Source organism: Larus michahellis, chromosome 2 (genome assembly GCF_964199755.1).
Source record: "Larus michahellis chromosome 2, bLarMic1.1, whole genome shotgun sequence".
Taxonomy (NCBI): Eukaryota; Metazoa; Chordata; class Aves; order Charadriiformes; family Laridae; genus Larus; species Larus michahellis.
Genome location: NC_133897.1, coordinates 71,116,616 through 71,128,121, shown reverse-complemented (window position 1 = coordinate 71,128,121; position 11,506 = coordinate 71,116,616). Strand labels below are relative to the sequence as shown.

The 11,506-nt window shown below is 41.4% G+C and overlaps 1 long non-coding RNA gene across 1 annotated transcript in view; it reads right to left on the bottom strand.

Annotated features, from left to right (window-relative positions):
- Positions 1-2,774: 2,774 nt before the first annotated feature.
- The window catches only part of LOC141739135 (uncharacterized), a 150,766-nt gene continuing 142,034 nt past the window's right edge, over positions 2,775-11,506 (bottom strand). The window contains exon 3 of the long non-coding RNA XR_012585593.1: positions 2,775-2,881. This is a non-coding gene — a long non-coding RNA (uncharacterized LOC141739135). The remainder of the gene's footprint in view (positions 2,882-11,506) is intronic.

The following is an 11,506-nucleotide window of genomic DNA, read 5'->3' as shown; positions in this document are numbered from 1 at the left end:
TCATGGGTTGACGTGGCAGGACAAAGATCGCTCTACTGCGTCCACAGCCTGCTCCCCTCCCTAAAAAGAGTACTTTTGTCCTTCCTTCAAGTAGGCAGAATTAAAACAATTCTACAGCACAGACCAGTGCCTCTTCCCCACGCCAAACTGGATTTGAAGCCTGATACCATGCTAGAAGCTTATGGCTGCTTGGCTTTGATTTACTGGGCTGGGGGGACCCAGGGAGGGAAGGCAAGAGGAGAAACTTCTTAAGCTGGTATAAAATGTGCATCCTTACAGTCACATGAAACCCGTGTGCTTTGTGAGCAGTGAGTCGTGGAAAGGTGACTGCTTGCCATCCTGTTAGGGATGGATGTCTCTGCTGAAATAGGCAGGGAAGCAACAGGTGCTGGAAGAGAGGCCAAATCCAAGAGAAACAGGGTAAGTTTTCTGCTTGCATGGAAAGCAGGGCACATGGATCTAATTCTACCGACATGCCAGCGGTGACCTAGCTAGTCCTGCACTTAAGAAAAAGAAGTGAGTGGAGTTCATGTAGCAGGAGGCGAGAGACCAAAAGGCCCAGCTGCTGCAAGGAAGGTGCTTGGCTCAGTTTTGCCAATCACTGCCAATCCCCCTTAGCTCTCACGGACAACAGTGGGAGATACAGGCGTACACCAAACCCAGCAGATGATCCAACAGCCCCACACACCAAGGCAACAGTGCCAACATTTGTTTGCAATATTCAGGAAAGTCAAGCAAACAAGCCTTAGTACTTAGTACTAAACCAAAACAACAGAAGCCATGGCCCCGAAACCTCAGTGGTGCTCTCCTGCAATTATTTCAAACAAGGTCCACCTCATTCTCCTGTATTTGTACTTGGCAGGGGGAGGTGAACTGGCCTGCTGCCTGTGATGTCGGCTTAAGAGCTCTGCTTAGGACACTGTCATAATTCTTGTCTTTCTTTTTTGCTAATGGTTGCATACCTTTGATTAAAACCTGCATGGTGCATTAAAGGCTAAAACAGATGATGAATGCCACGTTGTACTTTGCGTTAGATCAGAGTTGATTAGAATTTTTGATGATCCAGCAGCTAGGAAAAGAAACTGCATGAGCAGTGAAAATATTCAGCTGTTACTGTTGTAGGCGGCAGTGGCTTTTGTTTGACACAAGATACAAAACAGTAACTAAATGGACAATGTGCTCTCTTGGTCAATGAATGGCTTTATACCACAAAAGAGCTCTGTAAAGAAAAGCTGGTGAATTAATCAGCCCAAATATTTGTAAGACTTCTTGCTTGTTTTCAAGTGGGCAGCCCTCCCTCACCAGCCGGATGCTAGCTAGTTTATTTTTCATCACTGCAAATACAACAGCCAAGCATTTTAAACAAATATTCAAACAACAAAGCAATGTAGTAAAAGTGAAAGAAACCTGACCCAAGTGCATATCACATTAGCATCCAGAGAGATATCTTTAGTAAACTCTGCCAGCACACCAGTTAAGCAAAACACTATTGCTGCTCTGAGTAAAAAGATTTAGTTAAACTGGACGGACAAGTTGCAGAGGAGGAAGCTGCCTGATTAAACACAGTACTGGCAGAAAGCTGGCAGTATGAGCAGACCGAACTTTCAGCAAAGGGAGGCTGACTTTCTAAGGTCATCCAAAATTTGGTAACAGAGTACGTAGAACGAGCACATTGAATAGGAATATAAGGAAAGAGCTGGAGATGACTGAAGAGAGAAAGAAAGAAAAAAAAAAAAAAAGAAACTTTTTATGGTGCTGTCTCCAAACACGGAGAGTTTATTTCACGTTCTTTTTGGTGGCCTTATTAACATAAAGAATATTAGGATTTTATTTTTTTTTTTAACGTGTAGCTTTTAAAGATCCCTTCCTCCATAAAAGAATTTTCAAAAGAAAGTGGTTGATGCAGTTATTTTGCAAGACTGGGCACAAGTTATTAGCTCACTATTTGTAAAACTGCTGCTAAATATAATCAATTACCTTTCCAGTCTAATTGAGTTTTAGTAACCATCTCAACCTTTCCAATGCAGCAGTACACTGATATTGCAATGGTTTCTTCTGCAGTTATTGCCCTGCAAATACACTTCTAAGCTAGGTCATGGCACTCAGATCAATGGATGGCTAAGGTTACAGAGTAATTTAAATCTAGGACCACCCCACTTCCACTGCAGATTTAGAGCAGAGTCAGAGTCAACAGGAACACGTCATTTTGAAGAAGCATGTATACCTTCAGGTTGAGAGGCCAGCTATTCTAGTGTTCAAGTAAGAGTTACCTTTAATGTCATAGTTGTATCTATGTAAATCTGGACTAAACCAACAAATCTCCCCTTAGATTCAAGAAGGAAGAGCTGGGTAGAAAGTACACTTTGAGAAGCCCATAAGTAGTGGAGGAAATCCACAAAGGCCACAGAAAATAAAACACCTTTAGTGGTATCACATAAAAAGCCACTTCCACAACTACAAGAAAACTGTAGCTTGCTCTTGCTGCCGGCTTCCTCAGAATGTGTGTTCCAGAGATCTGAACACTCCTAGATGAATGCCCTGCTCACCACGTAGACAGCCACAAGTCCTTTCTCAAGCAAGCTCTTGTTTGAATCCCATACAGAAGATGCTGACCAGACAGCAATGCCTCTCTCCTGCATGAACTTCATCCATCGCTAATCTTAGATCCTTGCTTAGACAATCCTCTCTGAGGCAAGAAACTTTCCTTGTGTGTCCCATGAAGACCTGGGTGCCCAAAGCAGGAGGATGCCATCACAAGGCCTACTCACCTTAAATAATCGTACAGCACGTTGCAGAACATCCTGTCACGTCTAGGCCGGGAGACATCGAGTCAGAGTGCATCATTACTGCTATCCAGACACGCTTTTCCTAAAGTAGGCAGCTGTAATCAGAGAAGAAAAAACAAAACAAACCAATACAGCTGCATTTCTAGCTTCAAAGCATACCTAGGGCTATCTCCAAACATGTATCTTTTTCCAGTTTTGTTTTTTTTTTTTTTTAAATTACGTATTTAAAATGCATAAGTGAAAAGGAAGTTGTTTTAGCAGGGGGAAAAAAAAAAAGGCAAAGTACATCACAGACATCACTGACAGCTGCAAGCAAGACTAGTATGACAAGCCACAGTAGTAACTAAATAATCTCTTCTGTTATGGAGATAATGGGTTTTGATTCCCAAAAACTGTATCAAATTTTGTATGTATTTGCACTGTGTTATGGTTAAGTGTTATTTCCCCTTAACGTTTGAAAGGGAACATACTCCAAAGGCACACTAGCTAGATTACATGGACACATTATAAGTTTCACAATCTTGAGAGCATACTACTTTGATCTCAGAAGTTGATTGTTGGAGCCCCACAGAGCAAAAAGATAGCACAGGAGGGTCTTTTCACTGATATACACATAAGGAAAAATTTATGAGATTTTTGCAAAATTGCTTTGGTTTAGAATTTTTCTCAAGTGTTTCATTTCAACTATAAATAGAAAATAGAATCTCATGACAAAGATGTAGTTGACATAGTGTGCAATTTATCATCTGTGAGCACATTTCAGAGTACTTGTCTCAAAGCTGACATGCTGTGTGGACTGTGGAATATGACTATTTTAATATATTCTGTGACAAATGCAAGCAAAAGTAGCTGGGATGCAAACAATCCACAAAGAAAATTCTCCATTGGCTCTCCCAATCTGGACTTCTTTATGAGAACAGATAACCTTGTGGAGCCAAAACTCTTCCAGCATAAATGGAAAAAGCGTTGCTTCTCTGGCTCACTTCCTACCATGCTTTTGCCATGACTTGTAAAGACCTATTCCTGGAACCACACTGTTAAATAGATTTGACTTCTTCCCCACCTATAAAAATACCACAGACATGCAAATGATCATTAATGTATATGTAGACAGCTGCTGAAGTGAAGAAACTAACATAAACACAAATGAAAGCATCTGATTCCAAGGTTGTCACTCCCTTTCACAGTATCTTTCTCCTGGGAACTATTTCTAGCAAGAATGAAAAATAATGGTTTACAGTAGGTAGCTTATGCTAAAACATTCATATTCTTCCACATCTCAGAAAGCAGACCCATGGGTGTAAATACAGGTTTACTCTACTAGTACGAGCACAACTGAAAGAAGCAGCTGAGCTCATCTGCTAAAATTCAATGTAACATGCCAAGGGCTGTAAGTGATTTAAGGCTACAGCACCTGGGAGGTGAGGTACTCAACCTCAGAGAGCAGGTGGTGACTAGTAAAGGAGAGGGTTCTAGCTTCAGCTCACTTGAATTTTGGCTGAAGTGACTGCACAGCACTGAACACACTTGGATTTTCACTGAGAATTTTTTTTTCTTCTTCCTGCTCTAAGAGGCTGTCATGTGCTGCCACTTTCCAACTCTCTTTGCACAGGTGTAAATCCAGAGTGATGAGTCCAGCTCCGGCAGAAGTCTTTAGATTTGCACGGAGATAACTGATAGCAGCCATTGGACCGTTGTTTTTGTTTTACAGTTTTCATAATAAACTAATGCAACAGCAGACAGCAGTTCTTACAAAATAAGGCCCCGACCGATATTTGCCCGATTTTTCTCTTCTTCCCGCAGTACCTGCTTCTTTCACACAAGCAGCACGTACTCATGCAAGTGGTAGCAGCAATAGCCTTATACTCGAGTGGACACGCCACCAGAGGGCAATGGAACACATTGCCTGTATCAGCATCTTGGAGAAGGAGCCTTTTGGCCCCAAGTCTGGCAGGTGAAAAGCCCCTGTGTTAGCCATAAACACAATTAGCAGCTGCTGTGAGGAGACTCGGATCCATTTTAAGACCAGATCCGGTCTGTGCTCCCGCACATTACAAGAGGGTCAGGCTGCAGCTTCTCTTCTTGTACTGGTCAAGCCTTGCAAAGCAAGGAGCTTCCAGAGTTGGAACAGACAAAAATTTACCAGTGATCTTAAAGTCTGAGGCAAGTACTTCCACTGGAGATACCTTACCCAAAGCTGTCAACGTGCCATCGGCCTCACGCTCATTCGCACCCCTGCACCTCCATGCAGCTCAGGCAAGGGGGAGTCCAACTTCTGCCTGAGCCCACGACACCCGGTCAGATGAATTTGATGTCACTTGGGAGGAAATTATGATCCTCTTTGGCACATGATGGCACATTGTCATTGAATAGTTTTCACTCATCTGGGATGGTTTTCACTCTTCTGCGTTGATTATTTCCAAATGCCGCTTTTGAAATCCGGTCAGAGGCTAAGAAATGGTTATACATTTTTTTAGTGCTAGGAGATTATGCATAGAAATGTGTATAATATAACTCTGGTTTCAAGTGACCTTCCAACATTTTATAGGTGTGAAGAGCAATACCTGGTCATTGATTAACTACAGATTAAAACTGAATCTTGGATTTGTGGGCGACTAATTTTCTAGTGACACCATTTAATATCTTCCACAGGCACCAGAAACTACTACGTGGGATTTTAAGCACCAGACACAGGATCTGGGTGTCCTAGGTAAATTCAATTTGGCCTAACCCAGAAGCTAGTCAGTTCCATTTATATAATAATAGCACTCTGAATCAGCTCTCTATTTTGACAGTCCATATATTCAGAAGGGGTTTGGGTAGAATGTGCACAGACGTGGCCTGGTATAAGAACATATGTCCTACACGCATATGTATGAGCTATGAGCAGGTGGCTGGTGGCTCTTCAGCTCTGCTGGTCTCAGCTCTGGATTACATGAGAACAAGCTCAGAACCATGCCTGCAGCATCCAGGTATTGACAAAGTCTTCCCTGTTTTCCTTGCCACTAATCTGGGGTCTGAGCAGGGAAGGTGTTGAAGTCCATGGGAGCCAAAGTGATTTCACAACTTTACAGAATCAGCATCTTAATCACATTAAACATATTTCATTAACACAAAGCCAAGGAATGAAGGCAAACATTTACCTTAAGTAATTAGAGCTTTAAAAAGCAAGTATGCTGTCTGCTAGACAGTACCGACCAGAGTGACTTTTGTCTTCCAGGCATGAGTCAGAAGGTTAGATGAACACTCAATGCTACTATACTGGCATTAATGACTGATATCTCAAAGACTGGTACTATGGTGGAATTTGCATGCTTACCAATGAAGAAGCACAACTCCAATGGGTACAAAAACAGAGTTCAAAAAAGTCTGAGAAAAATAAAGAGTTCAAAAAAGTCTGAGAGTGGTTTGGTCTTTATAGAGGGGCTAGGATAAAGCTTCTGCAAAAAGAATGAAAGTAGTTAGGGCACGTAAGAGATGAAGAGATTTAAGAAGTAGGGTGGGAGGGGAAGGAGAGAAGAACTGAGACTGGAATTTGGAACAAGCTTCTGTAAATGTTGTGTTAACTATTAATTGAAGAGTAAACAGCCTATTAAATTCTTATGGAATATGTGCATGAAAAGCAGTAGCACAAGTCAGATCTGCCCCATGTGGATGTTGTTTATGAAGCAGCCTCCTTGGAAATGTTCCTCAGACTTTTGACAAATGAACTTTCTGTAGGTTGTACATTTGAACATGGAATGCCTATTGTTTCCATCTGCCTTTGGCTTGTATAGTTCCTTGGGGGCTTAATACAGAGACAGACAGTTAGTGGAAAGAAGGGTTTATTGAGTGGCAAAAGCACATTCTAGTAGAATGCACTAGGAGGGGAAAAAAAAACAAAACCAAAAAAACAACCCACAAACAACCACTGGTTTCACAGAAATGAAACCATTGCAGAAGAAAAACGCTTTAAAAAAATGCATACATTTTTCATAGAGTGGGCCTAAAGCACTTATTTATATTTCATCTCCGTATGACATGGTTTTGCTCATCTAATTCCATTTAGAACATTACAATTTTGTTTCAAATGTCTGTGTGCTGAAACGTATTCTCTAAAGTGCCCTGGAGCTGCTGGCATTGTGAATATTATCTAAACGGCTCATTTGAATTTTTAAGGACAACTCAGCTTAGAAATACAGTATTCTGTTTTTCAGTTATTTTCATTTTAAAGTTTTTAGTTTGGGGTGCAAAGAAGAAAGATGTGCAACAACAGATAGCATTTGAATGAAGTCACACAGTTGCTGCTGTTTTCTTCTACTTTACGGGATGAAGCCAGACATGTGCAAGCAGCACGGTTTCTCCTGATATGCACAGGGTGACCCTTGATTGCATACGGCATTCCTGCAAAGGCTATTTCATGAAGAATACAAATCTCTCTCTCTTTGATCAGGAAGTGAAAGACAACTGTCAAACACTGCTGCTTATACGATGTATGTTTCTATTGCGCTACTACACGTTCTATAAAGAGCAGAACTTCAACTTAGCATTTCACGCACACATCGTCTTTGCACACCTGCATATATCTGTATGGTGAAATTCTAGCGCTAGTGAAATAGAGGTTTTCTTAAAATGCCTATGATACCATAATATAATACACTCAAAACATTCAAAAATACTTGCCTGCATATAGAGCAGGTCAGGTTCTGTGTCACGTTTATCATGGGGCCCCTGTGGCTGAAAAGCCTATATTTTGAAGGCAGTCTTTGTTATTTTGCTGAAGTAGACAGACTTAAGGTCTAAATTATATGCTTTTTTGAAAAAAGATTCAAACTCAGGAATACCTCATTCACTTCACTGCCATTGAAAAGTCATTGTAGAAATGATACTCCTATAGTACCAGCACACAGCAAGACAGGAATTCATTGGCTATCGAGCTACTTGAACTACAAGAAGAACACTCTGAGTGAGTTATCTTTTCTTTCACACTGGTCGTTTCTGTACAGAGCCAGAAAGCTAATCGAAGGGGATATCCTTTCAGACAGTACAGATACCTAGTTGAGATCAGTCTATAGAACTGCATGTTTCTACACATGGGAACACACAATCGGAACTGTATTTGTTGACTGGTCCCTGCAACTAAACTAAAGGAAGCTGGACTTTTCCTCAATATAGATTAAGTTTTCCTCAAGCTGCCACGACAAACCCTCTTCGGAAGTCAAGCCGTTTTTCAGAATGGAAGAGCATGCTTTCCTAAATAACTACCCCAGCCTTAACCAATCATACAGAATATAGATATCATTCCTTAAAAGTTAAGGCCAAAAAGGATACCAGATGCACCTACTGTGTATTCACAGACCATTAACTTCAACCAAAACATCCTAGTTGATAGCCGAAGACTTTAGCGACGGAAAAGCACTTCTGTGCTTAGAAAACTATCTGCCACGGACATGGGGTTGGCAAGACCTGAGGAAGCCCTGCAATGGCAAGGAATTAATCATGTGAGATGTACACAAATGATCCTAGCAGACGAACCACACCTCATGCTATATGAGGTGAAAGATTCACAGAGCCTGCCAACCTGACCCAGGGAAAATTCCCTCCCAAACCAACTAAGGCAATCCGTAATCACTCTCTATACCACCTACAGAGAGATCTCCTGCTGTGGCCAATCTCTAATGCTGCAAGGGAAAGCAATTAATAACAATGAAAAGCAGCAGCGTACAGAAATCTTTGTTCATTGCGCAAGGGAGGAGATGAAAAGAAATCTGCCTTGAACATCTTCAGACAGCCTACTGGAAATCTGAGCCACGCAATTCAGGTCTGTTAATTGTCTTAATGCGGAGTTGCTGGCTATAAGCTTTGGAGTGCAATGCTTTCCCCTAAAGGAAAGGGACGAGGAGGGAGGCTAGCGGCACAGAGACACAGCCGTCCAGCGCAGGCTTATCGAGAGGCTTGAAGTGACCACAGTTCGCTCTCTGTCTCTTCCCCAGAGGGACACTTTCATGTTCAACAGACCTCGCAACCAGAAAGCAGCATCTTATTTCAAGACTGAATTAGCTGAAATCCAGCATCTGTCAGCCAGGTGGAAAAGCCCCTGCTATCAGGTATCTTCTTCAGAGTGGCCTCTCAGCCTGCTCTTAAATTAGCTGAATACTCTGAATTCTTTAAGCCCTTCATCCCGATGCTTGTTTTCCAATCTTCAACTCATTTTATAGCCCAGCTTAGGCAGAACAGGACACATCATCGTAGGATGAAGTTTACAAACAGTACTAAATATTACTTTTTCATGGATCACATCAGCTGTGTTTTGCCACAGCACAGCAGCAAGAATTCAAGTTAAAGAAATTATCTATGATGTCACCTAAGTTCTTCTGCAAGCCACTGCTTTCTAAAATGTGTTTTACTCCATTCTCCATTCCAATATACACTAGCTAGAGCTTGACTGTCTTAGAAAGCGCTTTTTTGTTGGAACATAAACATTAAACTAGGTGATCACTCTTTTTACCTGGCCTTATTGTTTACTTCCTCATTGATTTTTGCATTGGACTTGACCAGCAAGTGTTTTACATCAGTAACTAGATCACTGATCACAATATGTCTGCCCCACCTTCCCAGTGTATGGAGAAGAAATTTACAGCAAAACTACCTGAAAGAGCCTGAATGAATTATGGGAAGAGGATGCTCACCTATAGAGACTGGCACAACTGTAAGCAGAGAAAGCTTATTGAATGAGTATTTTAGGCAGCGGGTAAGCTATAAAGCTGAAGAATTTTTCTTTGCTCGTACAGAGAAAAAAAAAAAGTAGAGGAGAGATTTTGCTTAGGGGATCTCAACTGCTTTGCTGATTGAGGTGGAAAAATCTGTGAAGGAGCCCCTTGTTAGAACTGTTGGCAGTGTATCATCCAGCGTTGTTCATGCTTTCTCTGCACCAGGAAAGAATTTTTCATTTCATGTATCATTCAGAACTTGCTGTAACCCTTCCAAAAGTCACATTACATTGTCATGCACTCTCATTAACACAAAGACCTTCGCTTTATGAAGAAACTGGCTGCTCTGGAAGATGGGCATAGGGCGCAGGTGCTACAGGTGGCCCTTTCTCATTGTGATGCTCCACCAACACGCTCAGCCAGGGAAGCAAGTGTTTCTACTGAAGATGACATACATCTCCCCGGCTTCCAGCACCTGTCTTCTGCACAGGGCTTTGTACCTGGCTGTTCCGCATCTTTCTAACATCCTCCACCACCACCCTATCCCATGCCAATTCTACTACTTACAACATTCCCAGCCAAATTAAACACAGGAGTTGCTTACAACAAATAACAAAATTTCTGAAATCTAAGGAAAGCTCAGCAACGTATCTTAAACTGTTTGCTACAGAGAGGAAAGCCAAGCCATATCATATTTCCTTCATAGGAAGGAGATCACTTTTTCCCTCAGCAAACCCACTCCAAAGTAAGCCGTGTCAGCAGTAAATGCTGTACTGACAAAGACCTCACTTTTTAGATGAGTTATCAAAGGTCTGACCTATAGAATCAGAAAAACAAATAGTAATTTTTGCTCCAGAATTTACACATCAACTCCAGTGTACTAGCCAAATGCCAATCCAGGTAGCTCTATTCTGCGACTTGAGTGAAAATAATAATAAAAAAAAATCTTGCTGCTGATTCTGCCAAATAAATTATTTTTTACTATCATTCACTAGTGACATACGATATTACACATTTGCCACACTTTATCCTAGAAGCACCCATCACACGTGTGAACTCTCTTTGTGAACTCTTACACCAATTCTTTAAATCCTTTGTGCGTCCTGTGGGATGAGACAAAGGTACTATATCATAGGAGACTAATCATGCTGTTATTTAGACACAATCTTGCTGATTCTTCCTCTGACTTCTATATCCAGTATCACTTGAAAATCAGTGCAACAAAGTAATAGAGCTCTGCATCAGCCCATACAAAATAGTAATTAAACTGAATTGAGAACACACCTAACACAGGCAGCTAAATATACAAACCATTTGCTGTCCACCTTCACAGCAGACAAGAACACAGCTCACCCGGGTTATCAGAAACTGGAAAAGGGTATTTTTAAGGTGTGGCTTGTGGCTTTTTGCCAGTACTAAATGAAACGTCTCATAGGACACGCTACAGGAGTCCAGCACTACAGTGCTTAATCTGCTGCAGGTATAGGCTAGCTACTTTGCTTCCTGAAAGCTAACCATTACGATGACAGCATCAACTTACCATCTCATCTTGCTTCCTGCAAAAATGTCCTGATTACCTTTTTTTTCCCCCCTCTTTCAGAACTGCTTCCTTTCCAAAACTGAAAAGTCTCTGTCTACGGAAGCAGTGTTGGAGCCCAAGAAAGCCAATGACCAGGCGATGGTGAGCCATGTTGGCTCTACTACTCTCCTATTCTTCACTCATGTAATAGCTAAAATAGTACTTCCAGTGGTCAGGAATGCCAGCATATCAGTGCTTCAAACTGCCATTCTAGAGTAGGAAAATGAAATAAACGTAAGTCAGACTACGATTTCTAAATTTCCACACGATCTTTGGTTTTGTCCATTGTATCTGCTTGATAATCATCTTTCAAGGTTAAATAAAAAAAGCAGAATTCAATTTGACCATTTTTTTCCTTTAATCTTTGCAGTTTCTACATGTCTGATTTTATCAAGGTGTGAAAGTATTGCCCTGCTACAGAGGCAGAAGTGACCAAGGAAGCTGCATGAATA